General features: G+C 43.0%; 1 protein-coding gene across 5 annotated transcripts in view; it reads left to right on the plus strand.

Annotated features, from left to right (window-relative positions):
* The first annotated feature begins 1078 nt into the window (after positions 1-1078).
* Positions 1079-15623, plus strand: part of PKNOX1 (PBX/knotted 1 homeobox 1) — a 39767-nt gene continuing 25222 nt past the window's right edge. The window contains exons 1-3 of one of the 5 annotated variants that reach the window (XM_064406806.1): positions 1624-2434; positions 2983-3106; positions 11698-11777. The gene's annotated coding sequence lies outside the window, so the exon portion shown is untranslated. Of the gene's footprint in view, positions 1183-1623; positions 3107-6600; positions 7349-11697; positions 11778-15623 lie in introns of those variants that run through there. The other 4 variants (XM_064406812.1, XM_064406793.1, XM_064406799.1 and 1 more) reach the window with 4 other exon arrangements.

Genomic DNA, 15623 nt, shown 5'->3' on the forward strand with positions numbered 1-15623 from the left:
GTAAAACTGCTTTGGGTTTAAACTGAGCTTCCTAAAATGAGATTTGCTTTTTATGTGTCACTTTCTTCCTCCCCCTGCAAACCTCTGCTCGCAAAGCCAGCGAGGTGATGTGGGGATGATCTCTCAGAAGCCTTGAGAACGAGGAACAAGGTGGAGACGACAGATCCATCACCTGTGACACGCATGACTCAAAGGCATTCCAGCCCTTTTGCAGAGTCACTTTTTAAAAATCCCAACAGCAAAACGCCAAGCCATAGGGCACCCGCCTGAAAGCACATTCCTGACACTTATATAGGAATGGTTTGGGAAAAGGGGGGATATTTAACAGTGGTAACTCATGGGGGAAGAAGCTGTGACAGCACTGGTTCCCCCCAAGCGGAGTTCCAGCAGGAATAAACCCGTGTGTGGTCAGCATCTTTATTTCAGGGCACGCAGGACCCGAGCAGCGGGCAGGACCCTGAGGGAAGCGCAGCTCCGCCCTCACGCCGAGGGCGTTCGGGGCTGCTCGGGGCTTTGGGGAGAACAGGGCGCAGCTTTGGGGCTGGAAGGGCGGCAGGGCTCAGCCGGGCAGCTTCACCCCAGGCAGGCCGGAGGAGAAGCTCCTGGCACAGCGTGTGAGGAGCCTCCAGCTCGGGGCACCCCGGGGCCACCCCCGCCCGCCCCGGGCGGCTCCCGGGGGCACCCCACAAGGGGCTGGCAGCTCCAACAGCCGAGGCAAGGGACTCCCCCAAGGAGCAGGGAGTCCTCCAAGGGAGCGGCGCCCTGAGGCGACCCCAGAGCGAGCATCCAGCGCTGCCCGAGGGAACGCGGCACGAACACGCCACAGCGGCCGCCGCCGCTCCCCTCATGGCGGAGCCACTTGGTACCTCCCTCCTTCCCCCCACCCCCAGCAGTGGTTTCACCCCGCCGCCTAACACACGGCAGGGGCGTGGCCTCACCCTCACGGCTTCCCCCGCCCCCTCATCCATATTCATGAGGAGGAGACGGGCGGCCCCAATGCGGAGGGGCGGTGCGCCCAAGCCCCGCCCCCGGGCGATGAATATTGATGAGGCGCGCCGTGGCGTCGGGGGCGGCGCGGGCGGTGATTGGCCGGGCGCGGCGGCGCGCGGTGACGCGCGCGGCGGCGGTGCGGGTCCCGATTGCTGCAGCCGCTTGTCAGTGTGACGAAGATTGGCACCCGAGGTAAGCGCTGTCACTCAAACCCCGCTCCAGCCCCGCCGTCCATCACGGCGCGCCCGCCGCCCGGGCACGGCCGCACCGGGGAGGCGGCAGAGCGGCTGGGGAAGGGGCGAGCGGGGCGGCGGCGGCGGCGAGGGGAGCAAGGGGCAGCCGCTCTCTCCGCCGCCGCTCGCACGGACCGGGGGGTTTAAGGGGCGGTGGCGGGCGCGGGGAGGGGAAGGAGGGGAAAAGCGGGGAGGGGTGTGGGGGGGGGGGGGAGCGAAGCGAGGAAGGTTCTGGAACGGCCGCCGTGCGCCCGTTGTGTCCCGGCGGGGGCGCGCGCGGGGAGGGGACGCGGGAGCGCGCGCGGGTCCGCGCGGAGGAGGAGGAGGAGGAAGAGGAGGAGGAAGGAGATGGGGGCGATGGGATGGGGGGGGATGAAAAGGAGGGAGGGAGGGAGGGAGAGGAGGCGACGCGGTGCTTAAAGGGGCAGCGCCGTGCTGGCCGCTCCTCGGAGGCGGCTGGGGGGGAAACGGGGCCCGCGCCGGGGGCTCCGCCGCCGCGGCAGCTGCTGCCCGCTCGCCTCCTCTGCCCGCCGCGATCCCGCTGGCCCTGCGCACCTGCCCTGGGCCGGGGCAGCGCGGGAAGGGCGGGCGGGGACGTGCCCCGCTTTGGGGATGCGCCCGGCTTTGGGGGTGCGCCCCTTTTTGGGAATGCTCTCCGCTTTGGGGGATGTGCCATGCTTTGGGGATGTGCGCCCCGCTTTGGGGGATGCTCCCCGCTTTGGGGGATGCGCCCCTTTTTAGGAATGTTCCCCTCTTCGGGGGATGCTCCCCGCTTTGGGGATGTGCGCCCCGCTTTGGGAATGTGCCCATTTTTGGGTGATGCCCCCCGCTTTGGGAATGCGCTCCCCTCTTTGGGGGATGCTCCCCGCTTTGGGGGATGCGCCCCTTTTTAGGAATGTTCCCCTCTTCGGGGGATGCTCCCCGCTTTGGGGATGTGCGCCCCGCTTTGGGGATGCGCCCCCCGCGTGCCGCGCTCACAGAAAGCGGAGCCCGTGTGCGTTTCTCCCTGGTTGCTGTCCCCTGCTCGGTGTGACCCCGCTCTCCCGGCCGCCTCGGGAGCGGACACCTTCCCGGCAGCCAGGCCCAGCGTTGCCCGGTGTTTACGCGGCCGCGGTTAGGAGCTGAGACTTGACACTGGCCAGAGGCCCTGCTGGGGATGTGTGTAAACAACAATAAATCAAGCGCTGGGTTTGTCCCCAAGTGTTGCCTCGGTGAGCCGCATGTCCCAGGTCTCATGGAGCAGCCCTTGATAATTCTCTGTATAGCTTATTGCTATTTTTAAAAATATAGTTTATTTCAGAAAATATTTTCTTTAGTTTTAAGTGCTGATATATAGTGTAATTTTAGAGACGGGTCACAGTATTAACTTATTTTTTTAATCTGCTGCTGCTGAAGTTTTTAGTCCCTTCTTGCAATTTTGTCTGAGTAAATGACTGGTGTGGTTTAGGGAGGCAGAATCCCAGAATGGTTTGGGTTGGGAGAGACTTTAAAGCTCATCTTGTTCCCCCCCCTGCCATGGCAGGGACACCTTCCACCATCCCAGGCTGCTCCAAGCCCCAGTGTCCAACCTGGCCTTGGACACTTCCAGGGATGGGACAGTAAATAATTTACTCCTGATGCAAGAGACTCTTATCTGCTATGAAACCCTTAAAAGTGAATTAATTAGTGGTTTGTTGCCTTTTTTTTTTTTTTAAACACTTGCACTTAAGAGCTGCCCAGGCAAGATTGATTTTTTTGTCTTTGCCCCTCTTTGGAATAGGTTGTGTGCATTGCATTAAACAGATCCCAGGAGCAGGCAACATGGGCATTATGTTCTGGATGTTGGAAAACACTTGGGCCAAAATCCTGTGGAGAAAAGCAAGATGCTGTAGGTCACTCTCCAAGTATGCTAATATCTAATTTAATTTTTTTTAATTAAAAAAAAATTACTTTCTTAGTTTTTACAAAAAAATGCACGCTGATTAGTTCCCTGTCCTCTGAGGGGTGCAGTCAGTTCTTGGGCTGCCCGTGCTGTGGGGTTACACCCCTGTAGCTCTGTCTGTCTGTCTGTCTGGTTGGAGTGAGATGGCTTCTGCAGCTGGCTGCAGCCCTGGTCATCCCTGTTAGTGTGAGTTTTATGGATTACACTGAACCAGGAAACAAGATGTTGTGATTGTAGCAGAAATCCATCCTTAGGTGTATTTCCAGACTGTGTCATTGCTACAGTATCAAGCAACAGCAAATTAATTTTGAGTGCAGTTTCTGTCAAGTAAAATTGCAGATTTATCCCTTTCTGAGTCTGTGTGTAATCACAGAATCGTTACATTCAAGTTTTCAAAAATTCTTGAAGGAAAAAAATCCCCCAAACATTTCGCATAATCTATTCAAAATAATTCTGATTATATTTCTCATGCGTGTTCTGTCTTCAGTTTATGAACTCTACAGTATATTTATTTTGACTGTCACCACTTGACATATTTTCTTGTCATCTCATAATTAAAGTGTCCACAGGAAAACTGGAGTGTAGGTTTTACTGTGTTTTCTTTGCATAATCTGCAGTTCAGTGGTGAAAGGCAGAGCTCAGGGTGCTGCAGTCACAGGGTAAAAAGGGAAAGTCTCAGGTAGAGGCTCTTGTGCTGCACTGAGATTTTGGAGGCTCAGATCATTTTTCATTGATCTCCCCACTGGATTTTGGCTGTGCTTTTTTTTTTTTAATCTGTTTTTATGTGTTTTGCTGGGCTGAAATTTTTTCCTGCTACGATTTCCTATGTGCTGATAGAAAAGCCAAGAATTCTTCACGTTTTGATACATTGTTGTTAGGGTTGGTGGGATTTTGTTTTACATTTGAAAATTTCACTTTGGCGTGTAAAAAGTCAAGCTGGTATTAAGTACTTAAAGCTTTGGTTTGTATTCTTAATAAAATTTGTAATATTTGGGTTAAATAAAAATAACATTTTAAAGCCAAATCCTTGCAATCTTCCATTATAGGACTGAAAGGAGTTTAGACTGAATGAAATATAAATTTAATTTCTTTTAAATGCTTTAGTCTTATAAAATGCTTAGTCTTCTGGAAGCTGTAATTTTTATTTTCTAAAAGAATTTTGCTTTCCAACTGTATTTTTCTGTGCTGTAACAAAGCCCTGATAATTCTGATTTCTACCCCAGCACGTTTGGGAGTGTTCAGGAGCAGTTCATTTCCTGGACAAGAGTAACTCTTTGGTGCAGTGAAACCCTGGCTTGGTGGCCAAGGGTGAATGGTCACAGAGCCACCACTGTGGCAGTGGAACTGCCTGTTCTAATGGCCCTGTTAATGTCCTGAGTGGAGCAGTCCAAATTGTATTTCAGAATATTATGTCGTGGTCTGGCAGCCAAATGTTGCCTCTGCAAAACTGGCACATATGTGGAAGCTTACAGTAAAGCAGATTAATATTTTTATTTTGGTCTAAGTAAGACCAAATGCAATTTTTTTTTTGTGTGAAATTAAAAATGTTGCAAATGTTGCTTCTCTTGCAGCAGCAGCTGGTTACTTCACTTCTCACTTGTTCAAAGAGTCTGTAGGTTTAAAAATGAGAAGTCTCAGAGGGGTTTATTTTGCTACAGCTCAGTGCTGTGCAAAATGTAAAACAACGTACTGCTCTTCTAAGCAAGAGGATTCCAAGAGCAAGGAGAAAAAGCTGCTGATGGAGTTCTTTCATTTGCTTACTTGATGCCAGATGTTGCCACAATCTTTTACCCAGACCATTTTAGGTCACCCCAAGGGAGTTGAACACTGAAATATTCACACTTAAGCAGGTTCTTCACTTTGTTCACTGAGGTGGTTTCATGCCAGAGCTGTGGAACATGGGATTCATCAGGTAGATCAGGGGTGGAAAATAAAATAATAAATAAAAACTATGGATCTGGAAATGCCAGTTTTGTTGTTATGGAGCTGTGGCAGTAACTTGGTTCCCCTGCCAGCAAGGAGGGATCCCACATCACACATGGCACTGGGAGGCAAATGTTGGTGCTAGAAAGGGAAATAAAACTCAGCTCTTGTTCTGGCATGGTTGGTTCTCATCCTTCACGGGATCACAGTGTTTGGGGTTTGATGTGGCCGCTGCTCCAGGCCGTGCTGTTCTCATTTTTTAATAGCTAAATGTACAAAAGAGGTATTTGCTGTTAAACCTGAGGGCTGTTTAAGTACACGGAGAGTCAAAAGGTGATTTTTGGAAATGGGAGCTGAGTGTGATGATCACAGAGTGTCCCTCGCCTGCTGTGCCCAGGGATCTGCAGCTGATGGGAAATCCAAGCAAAAAGCAGAATATGGCAGCTTACTTCTGGTGTACTGAAAGAGGGATCCATTTCCTTTAAACCTCCAAATTCCAATTTTTATTTTAATGGCGAGGTTTTGGAATTGCCTGTGTTTTTTCTTGATGGCAGAAGAAGCTAGGAAGTGTGGCTATACTTCACATCCTGCCTGGCTTTTTATGAGTTACACAGCAAACAAAGCAAAGGGAAAAGGATATTATCACACTTGCTGAAAAATAAAGTCCAAGCCTTTTATATTCCAAGGAAACAGAGGCAATTAGAGAACAGAAGTTGGATCTTTATATGTTTTTGACATGCTTAGAGAACAGAGGAATGAAAATGTGTGTGCTGTGTTGTATGATTTTGTAACTAAAGAACTTCTGGGTCAGTCTGTGATCACTTAATTTATGTTTTCTACCCAATTTTTGTGTGGTCTGGGCTATGATAGTAGCAATACCAGAAGGAAGATTACCTGGTTATCTTTATTATTGTTTTGAGGTGTTAATTTCAGTAGCTTAATTCTTAGTCCAGCTAAAATTTGGCATGATGAATATGTTTGAGCAGGGTTATTCTGCCAACTTAAAAATGACTCAGCATCTTGAGAATTACTTAAGTAAATATATTAATTTATAAGAAAGGCAGGATTCTTCTTATTTAAGAGCATATCAGCAGCTGAGTTGTGGATTTTAATGTTGCAGAGGGGAAAGGATCATAAGAATTCACATGGAACATGTGGCTGTTCATTGAGAACCTTCAACAGACCAAAACCTTTTGGAAAAACTGCTTTATGTGGTACTGGGCAAATATTTATTGCCTAAATTACCTGAATATTCTGTGAGTGTCTCCCTGTCTGTTGGTCCTTGCATGTCACCTGCCTGTGCAGGCATCACCTGGACCAAGCAGTTCAGCCTGATGCAGCTCACAGCAGTAGGTGAGGGGTAAGTTTAATCCTAAATAGTCTTTTTTTTACCCCAGAACACTTAGGCAGCAGTCATAACTCCTGGGAGGATGGAGACTTCTGTTTGGGAGAGGTGGGAAACAAGAGTGGAGCAGAAAAGGAAGAGTTTTTATTTCATCCTCACTTAAAAAAAAAAAAAAAAAAAAAAAAAAAAAAAAAAAAAGTTCATTTTAAGACCTAAACTTAGTAGCAAAACAAAGTTAATTGTTCAGGTTTTCTGTCACTTTCAGGTTTTCTGTGTCACTTTCTCGTCCAAGTTAATGCTTGATTCATTAATGGGGTTGTTATTCCAGAAATCATTAAAGATATAAAAATTAAGTAATTGGCAAGGGAACATCTTGATGAATTGTTTAAATGCCAAAAATGTGTAGAAGGCGTTTTCTTATCCATTGAACATCCAAAGTCCATTTTAAATGCATTTATTATTTAACTAAAAACTCCTATTCACCCTTCAACTGTACTTCAATAGCATCAGGAATTCACCCCATCATAGAATAATTGGAAACTTTTATGGTTTTATAATGAAAAGGTTGGAAAACATAACATATGCTTACACAAACTGCTCACGTTGTAAAGTATTCAATAGCAATAAAGGCAGAGAGACTGGTGGTTATTCTGTGTCTTCCTAATGAAACCACAAAGTATAAACACAAAACAAGATTCATTTCAGTCATAGTTTATTGGGTGCTGATGCAAATCATGATTCAAATAGGATTTCCTGTTGCTTTTGTTTAATTTGCCTGGAAGGAGATGGTTGCATGAGTGTCTCCAAAATGAAGACATTTGAGATGTACTCCTGTGTATCTTCCAAAGGCTGCAGTGGCAGAGGGATGGATTTGTGTCTGGGACATGAGCAACCCTCTTTATCCATGTGGGGAATGCCAGAGAAATTGTGAGCCTGGTAGAGTTCTCACCTTTTTTTTTTCTGTTTATTGAGTTGGTTTTGTCTTTTTAAAATGAAATTTGGTTTGAAAAAGTAATTAAATATCAGCAAGCAGGAGTTGTAGAGGATCAGTTCCAGCTGTGGAAGTGCTGATACACATCCTCTGGGATGTGAGGAGTGCTTGGAGTCTTTCCAATGCCACCCTCTTGCCACAGCAGCAAGGCAGATGTGACAGCATCTTCCTGATTTTTGAGTCCAACATGTTATGAAAGCACATTGGATAAAAACTGAGGGCAAAAACTCCTTCTCTGTCCTGTAACAATAAATATGTGTGAGGATTCTCATGCTGGACCCATAAAGTCCTTCTGTTTGTAATGTTAAGAATACAGAAAAAAAAAAGGAATCTTCATTTATTATGTGAATATTGGTGGTGGATGAGAGAGTGATGGGAAATGTTTTTGCTCCCTCATACCCTAATCCCTCAAGAGTTTTGGAACAATAAAGAGGGAGGTTTCCTTTCCCCCAAGTTTTTGTGTTTTTCCCTTGCCAAAATTGCTGTTTAGTCCCCTAAATTCTTTACCATTACTTTATGGGGCTAATAAAGCAGGTCAAGTTACAGTGTGAATTGGGTAGGAGAAATGAGATGCTGCAGGAAGTTCCTTGAATTTGAGGATCTTTCCATAGTCAGAAGAATGAGGATTCTATTTTTCAGAAGGTAGGAGAACAACCTGAGGATTTCCTTCCAGAATTTCAAGAGCTATGCAGGATACCTGGCATCATAATTTTATGACTTTATTACTTCAGAAACATTAATTTCTGAATGAAAGATTGGGTAGAATTCCTCATCTTTCTCATCCTTGTTAAGAAGGACTGTGGTAAATTGGGATGACATGGAATCAGGAATGTGGCCCATGATTTTGCATCTTTCCCTAGAAAGGATGTGTGCAGAATCAGGAGCTGGAGTTCTTCACAAGACCCAGATCCCCTCAGTTTTATTTCTGTTGTGCCTGGAGAAATTCATTTTATCAGTTAACAGCATATGCAATTTTAGCTCATAAAGTGGCACATTTTTAATATATATATTTTTTTTTAATTTGGTACTTGCAAATAGGAAAATTTATAGAATTAAATATACCAAAAGCAGAGTTTAAACAAAGAGTGAGTTGCTAAAGGAGCACAGATCTTGTAATGAGATGGTTTGGTGTTGGTGTTGAGATGCTCTGTGACAGTGTGTGGTGGTGCTTGGGAGGTGTCCTGTGGTATGAATGCTTTGGATGGATTGTGAAGATCTGAGATGGAGGGATATGAAAAGAGGATGCTAGGAAAGATTAATGGGACACCAAAGCAGTGGATACACTGTTGGAGAGGCCTTGCTGAATAAAGTCACTATTACCTAGCATATCTGTTCAAAATCTTACATGTAAAGAAAGGTTGATGGTAGCTTGGAGTGTAGCCTGTATTTCTGCAGAAATTCAACTTTAGTTGTGGATTTTAATTTATTTTTAATTTTCCATTTCTTAAAGTATAATTTGCATTCATTTTTTAATGTAATTTCATATCCATCAAGATTAACATATAAATAACTCTATTGCACCACCAAACAATAAAGGGAACAAAGTGACACAAAATAAATCTCATTTTATTGCAGCCCAAAATTGGTTTTGTGGCTTTTTAGGGCTTGACTCCCAGGGCAATTGACAGCAGAGCTGTTGGAGAGTAACTGTGTGGCTGCATCTGTGTGATGGAACTCCCTGAGGCTGGTATTATGTTCCTGGGCAGGAACATTGTCTTTCTTAAAAGTATAATATTCTAAATAATGACTGTACTTTTTAAGTACATAAGACAGAGGAAATGGAAACCACCTTGGTGCTGAATGAGGAGAACAGTTTTAATAAACTTGTCTGCATCAACTTCATATTGATTTGTTTGTCTTAATTTTTGTGAATGACTCTACGTGGGCAGGTCGGTGGAGATGGAAATGAACTGCAGCAAAGGTGGAATGAATCCTGGATGTTGGCATGTGTGCTCTACTTACTGCTTCAGTATTTGAATCAATTATTACTATCATTATTTGGATCTATAAAAACACATGGATCTTAATGTCTGCTCGTATTTGTTGATGTGAATGTCACAGGTCTTTGCTTCCTGTGCTGTGAAACGCAGAATGAGAGGATGACTCAAACGAGTGCTTGAATGAACAAGTTCCTCTTTTATTTTGTAGTTAAAACCTCGGTGCTGATTCACTTTCCGAGAGACAAAGCAAGTTGCCCTTTGTTTTGGTTTCACAGTTAGGTATTTTTATTATGATGGCGTTGCTTTCAAGCCTGTCTGCCAGAGGAATTAAAGGAAAACAAAAATTGGCAATAGCAAGCCCAGGTTAAGACTCCACAGTGGCTGGGTGTTGTCTCCACCCTGTAACAGGTGTACCTGCTCCCTCTTCCTTCTCCCACTGAAATGTGCATTCATCATCATCTGCAAGCTCAGAGCCCTCTTGCCTGTTGTGTTTTAGGGATCAATAGTATTAAATGTTGTCCAGTGTCTCTTTGAAGAGGGCAATATCACTGCAAAATCCTCTGGCTCCTTCTCAGCCACATCCTTCCCTCTGCAGCATCTTTCACCCAGGCCTGCATTTCTTTAGCACCTCTTTGTTCCTGCCCTGGATATCCCATAAGCTGCCTAGAAATTTGCTTTTTCCAGAGTTTCAGGTGAGAGCTTTGCAGGCAAGGGCCACTTCTTCATACCCTGAATATTTGACTGACCAGATCTGGCAGCAGTGGCCCCATCAGTTCTTGGCTGCAGTTATTTCTGAATGCAGGAGCAGGATTTTCAGATTTGCAGTAGTCCTCCTTGTATCTGAGCAGAGACACAGAATGGATAATTCATCTATTTATCTATCCTGATTTATCTGTCAGTGACCTCTGTTCTGAAGATGCCATGAATAGTGAGAAGTCTTTTATTTGAAAGTAGCCCAGTAAATTGAAGTGAGAATGAGTACCAAAATGCATGGCATGTGAGGAAGGGAGCAAGAGGGTTACACTGTCCTCAGAACAGAATTCAGAAGCTGCAAAAATGAGAGAAGCCCATTTTCTGAAGATACAGATCTTTGACAGTTTAAGGAAATGTGATGAGAACTTTTAATGTGCTGTCTGCTCCTTGAACCTTCAGGACCAGGTGTATCACTTGGGGCTGAAACTCCTTTTTGCTCAGTGTTCAGTCTCTAACCAATGGCTGAAATTTAAACTGCCTTAAAACTCCTCTAATACCTTCTCTGCCCTATTTAGAACCAGGTTTCATGAGCCAGAGATGGCATCTAGATTGAGTGGCTCTTGACATTTTGTTTTTCTGTGAACTTATCTGAAAACCATCACTTCTTGGAAAACAACACGTGCATAAATTTTAATTAATTTAAAGACCAGTTCAAAGACCAATTTCATATTGCTTTCAAAAATGTTGGAGTTACTTTCTTTCTAGTTCTTATTGTGAACTTTATCTGTGTGAGAGACAGAGATAATCAGATTCAAGATCTCAGCTGTGTTTTAGCCATCATTTAATTTCTGGTGGCCTCTGTGCAACCTTAGTGTCTGGAACTTCTCCTGAGATGGTTTTTTAATGCTTTTCAGCGGTTGTGTTTTCTAAGTCTGTTTTCACAATCTTTGCTACTTCACAATCCTTACTACTTTTTAAAAGTAGCTTCACTGTATCAAATGGGTGCTATTAAATGTAATTAAAGTAATTTTAAGTGGTAATTTTTGGAAAGCTTTTTAAAAATGGCCAAATAATCCTGTAGCAGAACCTGTCTTCACAGAAGACAGGATCCTAACAATGGCCCATTTCTAGCATCGTGCTTTGATTTTACCATGGATTGTATTCAAATGATTATGAAGGAGATTTAAATGGGGGGAAAATATCTCTCACCTTTCTTGATTTCATGCTTAATTTTCACAGCAATGGTGAGTTACTCCTATTTGCATTTCATGGTTTTATTTTTGGGATGTGTCTTGTCTAGGCAGACAGACACTGAGCCAAGGAGTAAAATATGAAGGTTTAACAGGGAGGGAGTTATTATCCAAATGGAGCCTTCTGCTAGAGGTGTCAACAGAGACAAAGGTGAATGTAGAGAATGAATGGAGTAAGATGAGAGAAAGATCTAATAATGGGATAAGAAGTTCAAGCGTGGGATAATGGGTGTGATTACAGATGATTAACAATGCAAAGATTTGCAAAATGTGCAAAAAAATTCCTGTCTGTTCATTAACACTTGATGAGGGAACCACATAGTAAAACAATTTTTAAAAAATTATATTGAGTCTTAGAATGTTTGTTCTAAGGTGTTATTTTCTTCTGACTGTTTCTCTGTTGGTTTTTAGGTTTCTGTCTTCCACCTTGTACATAAGTGGGATCTCTGTGCTGGAACAAGATAATGTCTTCAACTCATTGAAGGAAAGGGGTGAGCAGCTTTCTCATGGCCAGCATTTTATCTACTTTAGAAAACAGCGTGCCCCGGAAATAAATATCATCCTCTATTGTGTTGAAAGGGAAGCCAGTTCTAGTTGCTTTTCATGTGTCAAAGAGAATTGATTTATGTTTCTTTTTAACTTGCTGTGTGAATGTAAGGATCTAATGTTACATAGCAAGTGCCAGGACTAAAGTTAAATGAGATTGAACAAAGAGCCATGCCGAATCTGCCAGTCATGCGTTTCTCCCTGAAGGACTTCAAAGAAACACGTATGAGGGAAAATTAGAAGGAATGATTACTTGTTCACAAGTCTGTTGGGTAGTTCCTTCACAACCCTAAGAGGGTTGGTGGTTAGGCCGTAGCCTGAAGCGTAACTATTTATATCTCTTACAAACATCTGTTGTAGCTTGTATATGTTAAAAATGATACCACTGATCTCCAGCAGCTCACTTGTACCTTCTGTTAACGTTACTGGGTGGTCCCTGTGCCCTTAATTATGAAGGAGTAAGTGGAACAAGCAAGGAGTGGAGTGATGAATGTTAAGTGATCACTTTGTGTGTATGTTTCAATCTCTTCTCTTACATACTCGACTTGCACAAGCTCTCCACATTTCTAATTATGATTAGCCCTCTTCATTTAGCTTCCTTTCTGCTTTACATTTTCCTTCCTACCTCATTTTATAAAAAGCTTCTTTCTTTTTTTTTCCCCTTTGCTTTGTAGACCATGCTCTTTTATGAACTCCCTTTCGCCACAGGTATCAGTGGAGTTTCTGATTGCAGGTCATGCATCAGCTTCCAGTTACATGACCTTAAGTTTTTCCTTGGGTTTTTACACACTTTACTTTCAAAATAAATAGAATGAGAGTTAGTTCTGTTCTGTGTGAAGCAGACCAGCAAACTCATCCTCAGGTTATTTTTGTTATTTGTAAGTGTTTGAATATAAAACAAACCCACACTTTTCCCTCTGCTCTCAGTTTCTTTCACAGAGAATAATTGACATTTTGAAAGTTAAGATGTCCAGAAGTCATATATTGTTGGGTTCACCTCAGATACCCAAACACTCTGTGTCCTGAGGTAGGGTGTGCTGGTTGGGGATGGTCTGTGAGCTGGGAATGGACACACACGAGTAGGTCAGCCAAGAGCAGGGCTTGTTTGAGTGCACCACAACCACCTCAGAGCACGTCAGCTGCTTTCCATCACAGCCACCTTCAGCAGGGAGAGGCCTGAACCTGCTGTTCAGCCTGGCTGACTCGGTGTCAAAAGGATCAGAAACCATCCCCGTGTTGTGTGAGCTCGGTGGAGGAGCTGTGGAAGTAATTAGCTGTGGCAGTGATGAACATCTGGGAGCCATAGCAGCCCCATCTCTGTCTGCAGCCTGAGCATCTGCTGGGGCTGTGCCTGCCTGCTGCCTCCCAAATGAGGGCACCCAAATCTGTAAATACCTCCTCAGTTACTTTTCTTAAAGTTTAACACACTTTGTTTCTTGCCTCTACTGAGTAATGAGGAAATGTTTCTTTTTAGTGCACAAGAGTAATTCCGCAGTTAATTGCCCCAATTTAAGTGTGTGATTAGCTCAATTTGTTCTTCTTGATTTGCAGTGGTTGTCTTCACTAAATCTCATCAGTTCCTATCTTGCCTAATAGCTCAATCTTTTTCTACAGTAATTATAAGTCAGAGGGGAAGCTCTTGTGAGAAATAAAGGAAATACCCATGTAGAATTCTTTCCAGTCATTCCCCTGGGAGAAAATATGGCAAAAGTCCTTCTAGATGCAATAATCTATGGATCTAGCTCAAAGCTGTGCACCTCCTTTCTTCTTTTGTGTGGCCTGAGGGCCTTCCAGATGTGGAACGTCTCTTCATTATGGAAATCTGTAAGGAGGGGTTAGTCCAGCTTGTCGTGTTCTCCAAAAATTCTTGCCATGTCCTCCTGTCTTTACCAATTTACATGTATTATCTTTGTGGCCTCCCTCTCCAGGTTTTTCTTCATGCCACAAATATGATCTTAAATCCTTCTGAACTCTTAAGACTTTCTTCCTCTTCTACAACTTGTACTTTTATTTTCTCATTTTTGCCTAAGAATTTCATCTTTCTTCCACAGTTAAACAATTTCTTTAGCAGTGTTTTCTGTGGGGCTTAGTTTTGAAATAATCATTAAATAGTGTTTGCTCTTTCTTTGTTGATCGTTTCAACTGTTCTGCTTTTGTTTTGAGGGTAGTCTGGTCCATGCTTTGGATGTCACAGTCATAAATTAAATGTATGTCTTTTGAGGAGGAAGAAAAGCAGCATTTTCTATGTGCCTGTTCACTCTGTCAATAAAGACAGGCCCTTGCATTGGCTGTCAGCTGCCATTTATGAAAGAAAGTAAATGTTTAAACATCAGACAAATGCTTACAGGGCTGATGCTTCAGAATGTGTTCCCTTGAGGTATTTGGAGAGGTGTCTCACTTATTGTGGCAAATGCTGATATAGCTTTTAACAGTAAATGATTTGTAACTGTAAAAAAAAATTAACATCTGAAGTACTTCTATCAGTGAGTGCACTTAGGTTGTTCCCTTTGTATTTTTAATTTTGGTGGAGAAATCAGTAATGTTTTTGGAGTTTCAAAGAAAGAATACTAATGTTCTGTAAAAACAGATATAATCTGTTTTTTAGAGGAAACCAAGCTTACATCATCTTAGTGAACTTCTCTGGTCTTTGAAGCTGTTTAAAAAAAGATTATAAAAATTGCGCTCATACTTAGGAATTACACTGACTGTATTTGATGATGAGTAAGGCTTGAGGTTTCTCCCAAGAAGTTTGGTTTGTCTCTGTGCCTGAAACGGTTGTCAAAGAAAGGAACCTTGAAATTTGTCCTGTGTTTGCAAAATGAAACACTCACTTGAGACTGTTATAATCTGCAGGGGAAAATATCCAGAAATGTAAAAATTGCTCTTGAAAATGGTCATATGCAGTAGTGATATGCAATAAGGGAAGGACTTAAAATAGTTGAAAAAATGTGTAGTGATTGAACACATTGAAAAAAAATATTCTTAAAGTGGTGAAAATTTTGAAACTTAGTTCTTCAATACTGACATAAGTGAAAACAAGCAGAAAGCCTGGAATTATTACCTGGATGTAATGTTTTTCAAGGCATGAGCTCTGACTTCTTTTTTAATATGGATTTTTTTTAATAGCAGCTAAACATTAGCACTTCTATGTGTCAAGGAAAATTGACTTCTGTGTTAATAGTTACTGGTAATAGCTTAATGAGTTACGTGATTTCAGTTGTAATGGCTGCAGATCTGACAAGAAAATGAAATGTGAAGTAATAATTTCCTGGCTACACTCTATCTGGTGGTGGTGCTTTGCTAATTTATTTTTTTTTAATTATGGCATGTCTTAATTTAAAAACATTTAACTCATCTGGGCACCAAACTCCAGCTAATGCCTAAAGAGAATAACATGATACATTTACTTGTGTTTAAATCCTATTGTAATTAATATTTCCCAAAGTATCAAATGTCTCTGACATTGAGAGTTCTGAATTCCTAGGTCCCTTTTGAAACTTTATAATCACGTGGGCCCAATTGTTTAAAAATTGTTTGACATTGTTCCATTCTTTGTTGAACTTTAAATGACTTGGATGGCAAATTCCTGGTGTCAGAAGTAATTTGAGGCTTGGTCTCTCAAAGTAATTTCAGCCCTACTTTAGAATCTGGGATTCACACCCAAAAGTTAACAGAGTATTCCTTAACATTTTGCATTGGTTCATCATTTTAACCAATTATTATTTCAGTTACAGTGATGCTCAGTGGGTTGGGAGCCTTTTAAAAATGCAGAAACACAAACCTGCCTGTTT

The sequence above is a fragment of the Passer domesticus genome, chromosome 2 (genome assembly GCF_036417665.1).
Source record: "Passer domesticus isolate bPasDom1 chromosome 2, bPasDom1.hap1, whole genome shotgun sequence".
In the NCBI taxonomy this organism is placed as follows: Eukaryota; Metazoa; Chordata; class Aves; order Passeriformes; family Passeridae; genus Passer; species Passer domesticus.